Source organism: Peromyscus leucopus, chromosome 5, assembly GCF_004664715.2.
Source record: "Peromyscus leucopus breed LL Stock chromosome 5, UCI_PerLeu_2.1, whole genome shotgun sequence".
In the NCBI taxonomy this organism is placed as follows: Eukaryota; Metazoa; Chordata; class Mammalia; order Rodentia; family Cricetidae; genus Peromyscus; species Peromyscus leucopus.
In genome coordinates, this window is record NC_051067.1 from 3,567,829 (window position 1) to 3,582,365 (window position 14,537).

The following is a 14,537-nucleotide window of genomic DNA, read 5'->3' on the forward strand; positions in this document are numbered from 1 at the left end:
ACTTAAGAGAAGAATGGGTCTTGCTTACCTATACCTTTCTCTATGACCTGTGGAGGAGGTGGGCAGAAGCCGCTGACCAGTACAGAAAAAGCCATTAGTGACCCACCTTAGTCACCCAAAGGCCACAGTGCTGTCCTCTGAGTCACCACAGTGAGCCTGAGTGATGAGTAACATAGTCACTTCACTTTAATATCTGGAGTTTAGGGGCTGGACAGCAAATAAGTGTGCCTCCCTCCTCACAGATGGCCTCAAGCTGCCCTGCAGCTCACGTTATATGGTATCAAAAATATTTCTATTAAAATAAGTGTGCATGGATCTGGAGAGATTGCCTTGTCAACATACATGCTTACTGTTTGCCATGTAAGCATGAGGACTCAAGTCTAGATTCCCAGTACCCACACCAAGTCCAGGCATGGCCAACCTTGCCTGCAATCCCATGGCGGCAGAATAGAAAAAGGTAGATCCTTAGAGCTCCCTGGCCAGCCAGTATAGACAAACTAGTGAGCCAAAACTAACTTCCAGCCTCCCAACATTCACACGTTTTCCAGGATGGCTCGCAGGTATGGCCAGAGCTCTTTGAACAGTGTGCTCTGGCTGCAAACCTCTGTCACAGGTGGACATTCTACTTTGGAAGAATCCTTGATTTCCAAAAGAAAATGAAGAATTTGAGGCAGTTCATATCTAAAGTCCTTGCAAACTCTTGTTCAGGCAACGAGCTTATATAGACTTCTTCTCTAAATCAAGGCTTAAAGAAGTAGAAGTTGATGCCTGCTCAACAGAATATAAGATACCTACATTTAAAGTAGAGCATGACCTCAGCAAGAACAGATCCTGGCAGCCCTGACCTTACCACTACCCTGTCAGGTGTGTTGAATACCAAGGCAAGGAGGAGGTAGCACCATCAAAAGAATTCACAGACTCCATGACCTAAAACTTCAGACAGCAAGAAGACTGCAGTTGCTCGGGGGTGGCCTCTTGTCAATGCAGGCATTCCAGGCTTCCATCTGGCAAGTGAGGGCAACATGGTCTTTTTCTTAAGTGAGACTTTAGGATCCTGGACAGAGCTGGTCATGTCAATATAGTACAGACAATCTCATTTGGATAAATGACTAATTTTATCCATGAAAAAAGAAGGAATTTGAGAGTTTGTCTTAGAAATATTTGAGTGGGATGAAACGAGACAGTGATAAATGACTAGTTGCCTGGGGTTGTAACAAGAACTGTGTCTTCTATACTGGCTTCCTGTGTTGCTGAGAGGGGCTGGGGAGCAGGTGCCGATGGAAACATCATTCTTGTCCAAATGCACACGGTTTCTGTGAGGTCCCCTGGGAACAGCACTTGGCACACTGACTGGGCCCGACTCTATTTGGCAGGGGGTGGGGGAGTTGAGACTCCACCACGCAGCCTGTGCAGCAGCAAGGGTGTGGTCACCACTCACAACAGAGAGTCTTGATTACATTTGCTTTGGCAGCTGAGCCTTGACCAAAGATGATTGTCACGCTGCTGAATGAATGAGAGGTGGAGTGACAGGAAGAACTAGTTGAGTCAAAACCAAGCCAAAAAGGACCTTGGGAGGCTTCCATACAGAACAAATTCTAGAAAGTTCTAGAAAGAAATGGGGTAGCACATAAGACTCAAACCCTTAGAGTTGGGGAATTAGCTCAGTGGTAGAGCGCTTGCCTAGCAAGTGCAAGGCCTTGGGTTCGGTCCTCAGCTCTGAAAGAAAGGAAAAAAAAAAAGACTCAAACCCTTCTCAAGTATATGCGGCAGACTCAGGTTTTGTGGGGTGGGCAATGATATCACATTCTAGTGGCCTCCCTCCTGAAGCATGGAGACTGTGGGGTACTAACACCTTCTAACACCTTGGGAACTGAATTCCACTCTCTTTCATCATGTGAATCCATCTTGTCTTTGGCCTCCAACCTAACTCTAGGACATTGACAACTTTGCTTGCTTATGCGTTAGAGGGAAAACATTTGTGGAATGCCCACCGAGTATCACAGATGACCTTTCCTGATGATCAGCTGAAGGAGTGGGCTGTGGGCTGACAGTTCTCAGAGGCCAAACCTCCTGATCTTGAGTCTTAATTTTCTGTGTTCTCCAGGAGAACTCACCATGTGAATGGCTCCTGTGATGAGATGCAAATCAGAAGATATCTTCTTGTTTGGTGCCCAGTGTATCAGCATGACTCCACAACAGGTCATGATCAAAATGCAGGCACACATCTAAGACATAAAAGTTGCCCCCAGGCTATGTCTATAAAGTGTATATAAAGCAGATCAATTTTGTGCTTAGACTTGGGCCTTAACCCTGAGACCTCACCTTCGGAATATTGTATTGTATTGTATTGTGTTGTGTTGTGTTGTGTTGCATTGCATTGCACTGCACTGCACTGCACTGCACTGTTCCACTTTAAAGTTCTTTCAGTCCCAGGTGCATCAGACTGAAGGTTTTCAACCTGTGCAATCATTAATTTAGTGTCTAAAAACACCACACACTTAGTGTTGTGCAGTTCTGTAGGCCAGAATCTGAAATGGACCAGAGCTAAAGGTGAGGTTCCGGCTCGATTGTTTTCATCCCAGAGAATCTAGAGAGCATACCCTTTTCTTGGTTTCTTTCCAGCTTCCAGAGGTGTCCGCATCTGTTGTCTTATAGCCTTCATCTTAAAGTCAGTAATGTATTTCTCTTACTTCTGTAACTTTCTCTCAGTCTCTGTCTCTCTCTGTTTCTCTCTCTCCCTCTCCCTTCTTTTCCCTCCCTCCCCTACCTCTTTCCCTCTCTCTCCATGATAAGGAAAGGATCACTTGTAATTAGGCTGGGCCCATCTCTATAATTTGAAATAACTACCCATTTTGATGTCCTTATACCATGCAAAATGATACTCTCAGGTTAAAGTTATCCTGTCAAATATGTTAAATGGTGTGTGAATACCGGGCATAGTGACCAGCAAGGGGTGATTTTATTTTCCAGGTATGGAGTTCATCAGGCACAGTTAGACATTACCACTTGATACACTACTTCACTTTGATGCAATGGGAAAAGGATCCTAGCCTCAGCCCAAGGCGGTGAGGACCGCTATCCAGAAGCCCACAGCAAGATAGGAGACAAAGCCACCGTGAGCCCTGTTCTAGAACAGAGATGGTCATTCATGCTCTCCTCCCCTTTCCATCTTTTTCCTAGGCTAAAGGACATTGGAATGCATTTATTTTGAAGGTTTTTCTTTTTCTTGTCACTAAAATACAAATTTGTCCTTTGGTTCCATCTGGTAATTCATGGGTTTCTACTACCCAGCCTCCTGCTCAGCTAGGGTTTGGCTGAGGGACCCTCAGCTCCACGCCTCTCTTCCCTCACTGTTTCCTTCTATCATAACTGTGACTTCCAGGAGGGTCCAGAACACTCCTCAAGAACAGGCCACTGTGTAGGAAAGATGCATGCTTCAGAAACCCACTGGTTAGGATGGTTTTGTTTCTTAAACTTTTTATTTGTTTGTTTGTTTGTTTGCTTGCTTGCTTGTTTTTCTAGACAGGGTTTCTCTGTGTAGCTTTGTGCCTTTCCTGGAACTCACTCTGTAGACCAGGCTGGCCTCAAACTCACGGAGATCTGCCTGCCTCTGCCTCCAGAGTGCTGGGATTAAAGGCATGCGCCACCACCTCCTAGCTCTTAAACACTTTTTAATAGAGAGATGAGGAGATTTGGTTTCAGATAATCCAGACAGTATCTTCACTTAAGCTGGAAAGACAAAGATCACAATAAAATCTGAGATATATCTAACAGTACAATCCCATTGTCTATCCTAAACAATGAACAATAATAGGAAAAAGAAAAAGAAAAAATAAATCCTCTTCTTAAAAAGTAGTTTTTACTTAAATATTTTCTTTGTATTGGTTCCCACTCTACACACACAAGAATATGCGGGTAAGTTTTTGGCCTACTGCATTCTTATAATACCACCTACAGGTAAATTGTAAGCACTCCATGCTAAAAGCAAGTGCTGACCCTCATCGGTGCCATGTGCTCTGTGGTGGATGAATGGTTATGGAGACACCCATGCAGCTCTTCCGTCTGGGGACTGAGTGTTTCACTTCTCCACAGCAGGAAAGAAAGAGTGGGTGCAGATCTTTATAGATCCTCTGGAAAAGTGAGTAGATTCAGCTCACAGTTGAAAAATTCAACTCTTTTCCCTTTTCCACTCATCCCACACTGGCTTTGGGAATGATGACTAGACCTATCCTGCTTTCGCACCATCATGCAGTTCAGTGGTTTTTAATGAGGCAATACTGTGAATGAAAACCCGTGAGAGGAAGGGCGCAGACATCTCACCTTAGATATTAAAAAAACTTAGAGAAGAAAGGGATAGCTGCATATCCAAACTATCTTTTAACAATAAGTGGGAACTTCCCACTGTGGGCAGACACGGGGGCTGCACAAAGGGGCGACCTGGACAGGGAGCCGCAGAGCACTCTGTGTGAGCTGAGGTAGACATTCCCACTGTTGTTTCCTTGTCTGCCTGTCTGTCCATCATTTCCCTCCTTGCAGAATGGCTCCTTCACAGCTCTAACTCCTTGGGGTTTACAAAAGGCTCTACCTTACTTGGGGCTTCAAAGAGGACCCCAAATCACACCGGCTACTTCTGAGTATTCCATCTTTTTTACATTAGGAATAGTGACACACCTCATGGATTACACAGGAGGGGGGACACTAGCTGCTGCCAGATGCAGCCCCCCAAGTTCCAGCTCTCCCCCTAATGCCATTCATATGTCCCTGACCGATCGTTCCTCATATGGTGACCAGAATGGAGTTCCTTTTACCTAATGGCTCTGACATGTTGTAGGGACTCACAACATGACTGAATCTAGACACACAGGACCTGAGAGCTGTGGTTTAGTGGAATGTCTTGGGAAAGAGGAAATGGTTTGGGGAACCCAGCACAGTGACTGGTTCTGGCCCTCCCCAGGCTGGGTTATCAGGACCGCTGTACACAAACTGCGATACCCACTTCATAGCAAGTACTAGAGAGGAGGTTTTAGTAGGTGAGGCAGGGAGGGGACACTGATAACTTGGTAACTGTGTCTGGAGTTTTATTAACCTTCTGGGAACTGTGTGGAAGAGCCTGCTGGGAAAGAAGGCAAGGCAGAAGCCAGAGCAGAGAGGGGCAAAGACCTTGAGACTCTGGCTGACAAGTCATACATGGTCCAGAGTTCCTGGCCCTGGCCCTCAGAACTGTAGCTGCCATACTGTGGCTGCCTCAAATTGGATGCCCACTTTGCCTACACCCCACCTGAGATAGACAAATTCTTGGCAGAATTATTTCAACTCTGAATCTACAACCTGTGCCAGGCTCTGGAATCTTCAGCCCTGTAAGCCAGAGAGCACATTTCCACCATAACATCTAGTGTTTCTGTCCTTTGTAACAATGGAATTCTGGTGACTCTGTGCGAGGTGACATGTGGACATATTTGGTCACAGATGGCAGCACAGACACCCCTCATCCTGACTTGCCTTTTCTTCTTGGAAACTGACAGGGAGAGCCACTTCATCTTCATATAGATTTCTCTTTATGTGGGTAATGTTCATCTTCCCTTCAGGATTCATGTCAGAATACATATTTTAAAATGTTCTCTGAACTGAAACAACCTATAAGACTACCGGTGTCTTTGGGTTTCCAGATTTCAGCTCAAATGATTTGAAGCTAACACTACAAGAAGGAAAGACCTCTCTGTAGCTTTTCTTGCCCCTCTAGGACTAATAAAAGCTTGAAATCTTGCAACAGGAAAATACACTCATGTTTTAGCACAGAGTCTTAAGGAATAAAGCAAAATTAGTGTTTTCTTACAAGGACTGGATCTGAGGGCTGGAAAGAACCAAAGAACTGTCCACAGCCTGCTTGGAGCATGGCCAACGTTCCTCCCACAGGCAGCCCAATGGGCGGTGGTGGACCCTGGAGTCTGGAAAGTGGGAGAGGACCTGCTGTCACCGTAAATTACCTTCTCAGACACTGATTGCCACTCCCAGCATTCCTGCCTGGCCAGCAGTAAGGAGGATTTGGTGATTGTGAAGGTCGCAGGAGGGTCAAGGTTTCCATCAAAGTAACAATGAACATGGAGAGGACAGTGGGCCAGCTCACACTAACCCTGGAAGGCAGAGGCAGCTGGAGAGCACAGCACGAAAAAGACTGCTTTCATGACTCACAGTCATTATGCAGACAAATTTCTTCTTACACTGAACAGATTTCTCCAGAATAGTGTAAGACACGTTGCCTTCTTTTTACCAAATACCAAAATTTCTTCCTGTCAACAGTTTCCTAATATCCAGGAGAAGGAAAGCAGACATTTGCCTTGAAGCTACGGACAAGCATCCTCCCCACCCCACCACCATCTCAGGAATTCTAATTTATCTTATCTCCTCAGACACACTGCCAGGAAAAAATGCTAAGAAGACAAGAGGTCATTTGAGTTCACAAAAGAGACAGGCAAATTTTACTTTGCCTTTTCACTATTAATTTTGGTTACAGACTGTCCTGTTCAGTTAAGAGGTGACTTTCTTTAGTCACCAAATAGCCTCCCAATAGATGCGAGGTTCACCAACCGCTTGGGTCCACTGTCTTAGGGAAACCCCTGTATTTCAGGTCTCACCTCATCCTTCATAAGATGGGAGCAAAGCCCGGCCGGGACGTGTGGGCCATGCTGTCACATTGTTCGGTGGCCTTCACAAATGAGAGCCTTTGTAACTGGCACTGTTGGGTATTCCTGCCTTAAAATTTCCTTGATTAGAAATCCCCTCGTTGTAAGCTGATTCTTGAGAACATTAGAGTCGAATCATCTCATTCCGTGCAGGGTCTTTTGTTTGGAGAGGCACCTTCAAAGGCTTCTGCTTTGCGTTATTTTTAATCATTATAATTCACCCAGGGAATGCTTTGTTTTAAGGAAGAGGGAAGGAGCAGTTACATGCTTAAAGGCATCAGAGTATAAGTCCTTCTGAACATCCAGGTCCTGCCTCATTATTCTAGTCATTTGCTTTGGCTTATCTCTTTATTTTACCCCAAACACTGCTTGTGTTAATGGAGCCTGTCTGCTTTCTAGAAGTGATCAGAGCTTGAACAAGGCAACAGACAAGGGAAAACAGGCCATTGGGCATCAGCATCAGTTCATGTTGGCACACAAAAGTCCCTGGTCATTTTGCAGGGTACTTTGGACAATGGAGTTGATCCTGCTTAGAATGGCTTTCTTCCTTCTTTTAGAGGACCCTTGTTGTTCATTCATTTATTGGTCTACTCATTAGTTTATCAAATACTTATTAAGTTCTTACTATGAGTCGGAGCTTTTCTAGGCACGTGGGATAAACTGTTGAGCCAAATCAACACAGCTGCCAGCCCTCATGCACTTTTATTTCTCCCTTAAGCCCACACGCATCTCACATCCTCTGAAGCACCGGTGCCTGACACGGTAACACTGTCTGTACACTGACTATACAGTCTAGTAGGTGGTAGTCTCACCATGTCACAAGCTAGACGTACAAGGTTGTGATCCCACACAGGCTTTGGATTTTGCATTTAACAGGAAAATTTCACCTCAGTGAGCCATTTGCTTGAGCAAAGACTTAAAAATCTACAAGCTTCCTTTTCCCACCTATCAGGGAAACAAAAGTCCCTCCCCAGTTCACAGAATTGGTATGAAGATTGAATGAGCTATTCGTGGACAGTACTTAGTGGTTCTGCACTTGTTATATGGAAAGCATTCATTAATGTACTTACTGTGGGTATAATGGCATATCCAGGATGGGGACACATAAAGTCTTCTTTAGCCAGAGCCCCAGAGTCTGAAAGCCCATTCATTACGGCACTAGTTTCCCTGAGGGACTCCTGGCTATGTCACTTCATAGAAAATAGTCACATAGGACCACATGGGACATAAGAAGACTGAGTCTGTGGTAGTTTGGATGTATTTGACTCCCATAACCTCATAGGGAGTGGCACTATTAGGAGGTGTGGCTTTGTTGCAGTGGGTGTGGCCTTATTAGAGGAAGTATGTCACTGTGGAGGCAGGCTTTGAGGTTCCCTATGCTCAGGATACCACCCAGTGTCTTAGTCAACTTCCTGTTGCCTGCAAGATGTAGGACTCTCCAGCACCATGTCTGCCTGCATGCTGCCATGCTCTCCACCATGATAATAATGGACTGAGCTTCTAAAACTGTAAGCAAGCCACTTTAACTAAATGTTTATTTTTTTAAATAGGAGTTGCTGTGGCCATGGTGTCTCTTCACAGCAATAAAAACCCTTAGACAGAGTCCAACAAGAACTATATAAATCCCTTCCAAGGGCATGCCTCAGTGACCCAGCAACCCCTGGTAGGTCCTGCCTCTTAAAGATTCTACCTTCTCAGCCCTGCCACACTGGTGGCCAAGTTTGCTCATGCACCCAGACAGTATCCACAGATTGGCAGCAGACACAAAGACTCAAGATAGATCTTCAGATCTGCTTCTAACTGAAACCATCATTTCTCCAGTGGACAGGCTGCCAAGTCATGGACAGCCACTCCTGTTCTCTCTCTCTCTCGTTGAGATTTAGAATTCAGAAGGAGAAAACTGTTCCTGAGTTCCCACTTGTCACAGTCATCATGGTATCAGCTTGTGGCAGAGCTCTGCTTTTGGCTCTTGCTTAGACAGAATCCCCAGGGCCTCCATAGAAGCTGGGCATTACCATATTCCTCGGAAACCCTAGCAGCTCACTGGTGCTTCTGCAGGCCTTGGGCTCTATCTATCTATATCTTGACCTACTCTCTGCACTAGTGAAAACCTCAGCTCCTACTTTGCTTGCTGTGTGTGTTTCCTGCCCCTCGTGAGATATGCTTGTCACCCTTTGGTGGAAAGGTACCCAGAGAAAAACAAAAACCTCTTCAGTCAACTCAGGTTCATACAAAAGCAGGAGGAGCTCAGCAGTAGATTTCTAGAAGCTAGCTCTCTTTCATGCGACAACTCCAAGAAGCTCAGGGCTTTGAGAAGGTACCCTGATGGAAGCAGAGGGTTACGAGAGGGCCTGCCGTGAGAACAAACCCAGACGAAACTCCAATTGGCTTCCTGCAAAGTGGAATCACTGCAGTCTACACCACATCTTGTGGCTCTGGGATATTGCTCGTGTTAACTTACAAACATCCCTGAACACGTGCACAAATTTGGAATTGGTTGCAAGACCTGTTTGTGCTTGCCTAAGTCAGGCTGGGATGGTTGAGATGCATACAACTTTCTTCCAAGACTTTGATTTATAACCCATATACTAGGGAGCCTCCATCTAGCTCTACCCAGAGTACATCCAATGTACCTGCCTCCGACCATGTTTTCAAAGCATGGATAGGGAGGGGCAGTATGACCTTTTCCTCTCATAGCAAAGCCCTTGCCACCTGGATTCTGTGGCTTATGCGGACTCTAAGCTTTTCTCCTACTTATTTTTATGCAAATGCTATAAATAAGTTGTGATGTTCTTATCTGGTGAGAGACCCAGTTCTACCCCAGATAGTAGCATATGGAAGGTCTGTTCTTTCACATTTAACAGACAGTGCACTAGTTGGCTTTAACCATCAACTTGACACAGTCTATAATCTCCTACGGTAGTCTCAATTGAGGGATTTCTCAGATACACTCAAGATAGATCTGTAGGCATGTCTGTGGCGGGGAGGGAGGTAGCTTAATTATTAATTTATGTGTGAGGGCCTAGCCTACTGTGGGCAACACCACACCCTAGGCAAGTGGGCCTAGGTTATATAAGAAAACTAGCTGAGCATGAGCCAGTGAGGAGTCAGTGTTCCTCCATGATTTCTGCTTCAAGCTCCTGCTTGAGTTCTTGCCCTGACTTCCCTCAATGATGGGTTGTGACTTGGGAGTATACAACTATTTTATCACAGCCACAGAATGAAACTAGAACAAAGAGTCCTCTCTCTCTCTCTCTCAAGCTTGTTTACACTCAGTCTTATGGGAAAAGTGTTGGCCCTTATGCTGGAAGGCCATCCTCAAAAAGGAGAAACACATTCAGAATTATTTGTGTGCAGGTTGGTGGAAAAGGACACAAAAATTTACAAGCCTGATGTTTATCAAAGTATTTCTCCTTTGGTGGATTTGAAGTATATATAATTAAAACCTGTTGTGTTTTGAAATGAGCACATTGGGGAAATATGTAGAAGGATAAATTCTATCTTGATTATCACTGCAGTGATCAGAAGTGCAGACAATGGCCAGATGGCCAGCTAGAACTCCTTCTCCTCATTCATTCTCTGGATGGACCAGAGCAAGCTTTTTGGCATTTCTGGGATGCTGTTCCATTTGGTGAATAACCTGCAATACCTGTGCTTTTGGCTTGGAGTAAGGGAGATTATTAAACATGTACCAAGAAAAGGGAAAGAATAAATAGCACCTAGAGGTAAAAGTATGTAATGGGGAGATGCTAAACCACCAAACTGGGCACTTACAATGGTAGTAGAAATAACTAGAGCAGTCAAATTGGAAGACAAAGCAAAAGTTACATCATAAAATCAGGTTCTTACAACATCTAGTGGGAAAGAATGGGGAAACCTTGCAGAAACAGCCATCCTGGGATTCTTAAAAGAGAGTCCTGGGTAGAGCAGGGGTGCTCTCTACCAATGAGCTTCTGGTCTGTCCTTCCCACTGCAGGCATTTTTGTACCATGGAATAAGCAATAGTAATCTCTAATGGAAGTGGCTCACCTCCTAATGGTTCTCAAAGGTGCAATGTGCTTAACACCCTTAGCTATTTGTTGCGTTCCTTTGCCCTGTCACAGGGCAAGGGGACCAGGATAAGGAGTCTTGAAGACTTGTGAAATCAACACACTTGGATCTAAACCAAGGGAGCCCTCCTCATTCCCAAAATCCACTTTGAACAAGTGAAACCAGTATGTGGCAATTGACCAACGTGGTTTATATTATAGATGGCTTTTGTCTGCCCATCAAAATGTATTTGACAATATTATTGAAAGTATTGTGGAGATGTGCAAGACATACTACCTGCGTTTTATTACCAGTAAGTGTAGAGCCAGATGTGCAGTAAAGAAGTGTTCTAGTGCTGGGTGTCGAAACTACGGGCTTCCTCGTGCATTTAGAGCAGATTTGCAACCATTGAAATAGTTTGATTTATCTTGAAATAAACAGCACAAGTTGATAAAGTGATCAAACAATTTACCATCAAAAATGAAAAATTTCTATGGCAAGTAGATGATGGCTCAGTGGTCAAAGTGCTCATCACACAGGCGTGGAGGCTGGAGGAGGTCAGCCCCTAAGACTCAAGCATGGCAACCCACCCGTAATTCCAACACTTGGAGGGTAGTGAAAGGGCATCCTGGGATCAAGCTGCCCAACCAAACTCACTGTGATGGTGAGCTTTGGGCTCAGCTGAGAGATGTTATCTCAATTTAATAGGTAGAGAATGATGGAGGAAGATTCCAGAATCAACCTTGGCTTTATACACATGTGCACACACATACATACTCTTGTGTTCGAATGTGCATACACTTGTGTAAACCACACACCTACACAGGGAAAAGAAAATAAACAGAAAAATGAAAATTTTTGCAAGCATCTGAGATCTATGAACTGTAATATAGAAATAAAACAAAAATATCTTGAAATTAATATTTTATATTATACTCATGTGTTCAAAACTTCACTACATAGCCATAACTGCAATCAAATTTTAGAACTATATAACATAAACCCTGAAAGTACCTTTTTCCACAATTAAGTTGGTTAAATTCAAATTGAGTTCATTTATCATAAACAAAACGTCTCCCATAGCCGGGCGTTGGTGGCGCACGCCTTTAATCCCAGCACTCGGGAGGCAGAGGCAGGCGGATCTCTGTGAGTTCGAGGCCAGCCTGGGCTACCAAGTGAGCTCCAGGACAGGCACAAAGCTACACAGAGAAACCCTGTCTCGAAAAAACAAAAAACAAACAAACAAAAACGTCTCCCATTATCCCTTTGTTCCAATGGTTCAGTCTTACTTTTGTCTGTATTCCATCTGAGAATTTATTTTGAATTTTTTCCAGTTGCAGAAGCCCCACAGCCTAAAGAGGTAAGCCTGGGCTTGTGCCCCCTTGTCTTTAAGAAATGCTAACTAAAGCTGAGTTCTGTCAGAACCTGGGAGTGTTTCCCCTCCACAAGAACTTAGTTTACCCAAGCTGCATGAAGCAGCCCAGCTGTGCTGTGGTCATGGTTTCAGCATTGCATGCATGTGAAACTCGTGGTTTTTCTGAGCCTGTGTTCCTTGTTTCTAAAGGAAAGCTGATATCCCACCCACCACCTGACCCCCAGAAGCCACAGAATACATTTCCTTGATGCAGGTCACATGCCAACTTGTTTCTGGTCAGAAAGGTCCCTCCTTAAAGGCAATAGGGTGAAAACCATTTCCTCCCTGTTCCCTTCCCATCTCGCTTGGGAATCCAGTACTTCTTAGTATCTAACTTAGTTTATTTTAAATCTGTGCATGGTTTTATAATGAGCCAGATGGCTTAGTAATAATATATATTTCAAAGTACTAAGAGAATAGAGTTTTAGTTTTTCCATCATGGCAGAAAAGTATGTGAGGTGATAGGTATGTTAATTATCTTGACTTAAGCATTCCATAAGGTGCACACGTGTGAAACATCACATTATACACTATAGATCTTTGTAATTCGTCTGTCAATCGAAGCATGAGTCAGGTTTTTACCATCCTAGAAACTTTAAGCTTACCAGAAGTGGGACTTTGGAAGCCCAGCAGAGTGAGATTTTGGCAGCTGCTCCTGAAACACCAGGGGCTGGTGCCAGGAAAGGTATTAAAGTCTTCAGTGTTCTCCTTCACCTGCTCCCCACGCCCCTTCCTTCCTCTCCTCCCCATCACCCCCAAATCTTCTGCCTTCCTCCCCTTCTTCTCTTTTTCCATCTCTATGTCTTGTATCTCCTGTTTAATAGCATTGCCTGTGAAGAGCGTGGGTTCTCCCAAGCCTCCCAGAGGCCTCTTCTCAAAACAGGAGAGTGTGCTCAAGCAGCTGCTGTTCCACTTCCTTGAGCCAGGACAGATGCATGACACACACCCTTGCTCTGCAGTTCTGACATATCTCTAGCCCCAGCCCAGGCAGGGCAGAGTTTGCCTCCACCAAGCTACCCAACAAGCACACGATGACATTATCCTGAGATACCAGGCCGTGCTCTTGTGTCTACTGAGTCCATACTAAGGATTGCTGCTGTGAGACCAAGAGTGCAGGAGGCTGAGCAGGACAGATCTCCAGAAGATGGAACATGAAGGTAAAGAGTATCCCCAAGAACCAGAAGAACATGTGAACCAAATCTCAAGCCTCTCCCTCTGCACACACAGCCAAAGAGCAGATTATTAATATTTGAAGCTGGCAGCCACAGACATGACAGAGGGCCCTGGGCAACTGTGCTTATCACAGTCCCATGAACTGACTCTGTTCTTTTTTTTTTTTTAAGATTTATTTATTTATTATGTATACAGCATGTATGACTGCAGGCCAGGAGAGGGCACCAGATCTCACTAGAGGGGGTTGTGAGCCACCATGTGGTTGCTGGGAATTGAACTCAGGACCTCTGGAAGAGCAGCCAGTGCTCTTAACCTCTGAGCCATCTCTCCAGCCCCCAGACTCTGTTCTTAATCAAGCTTTCCGGAGGCATGTCTGCTTCTATGTTTAATTGCTTAAGGTAAGATTGCTCCTTCCAATGGTTACACAAAAATCAGATAATTGATAATTCATTGAAGACATGCATGTTGATATAAGAAGTTAGAAAGGCTAAAGGAGGGATCTGGTTGCAGAAGTTTGGTGGCAAACACACCCATGGATTGTCCCAGAGCCAAAGCATGTCCCTCCTCCACCTTATAAACTCTAGACACTCATTGATTAGCTCACGGAAGACCTGGGCTCATGATAACCTGGTGACAGTTGATCCTCACTGTCAACTTGACCAGATTTAGAATCACTATGGAAACACATATCTGGGTGTGTCTATGAAGATATTCCCAGGAAGGTTTAAGAGAGTTCAGAACCTGTCATACCAGACTTATGGCTGGGCCACCTCATGAGTGACCTTGCAGACATTATTCATTCTCCACTGGCCTCAGTTTCTCATAAATAACATTGAGATCATAAAAATAGAAAACTTGGAAGGATGTTGAGAGATGATGCAGGCAAAATTCTCAGTAGAGGCCCTAGCTTGCCATAGGTGTGTGTATGTGTTGTCTTGTCATATATAGACAGACAACAGAATGGAAGGCTAGAATGATGTGTAAGGTGTGGATTCATGGATGATGAGGTCTCACATTTCAACTCACGGAGGACATGTTTTCCTTCTGCGACACCAACATCCTCACTAGGGTTGCCATAAGATCCACCCTCCAGTCAGCTGTCTGCGTGTGCATCAAAAGATCAAGTTTTCTTTCTTGTCCAGATGCCAGAAAATTAATAGAACAACCCACCTTACATAGAATAAACTAATATGATTATTATAAGGCCTGCCACAAGTTACTTCTCTGTCTTACAAGAGTCA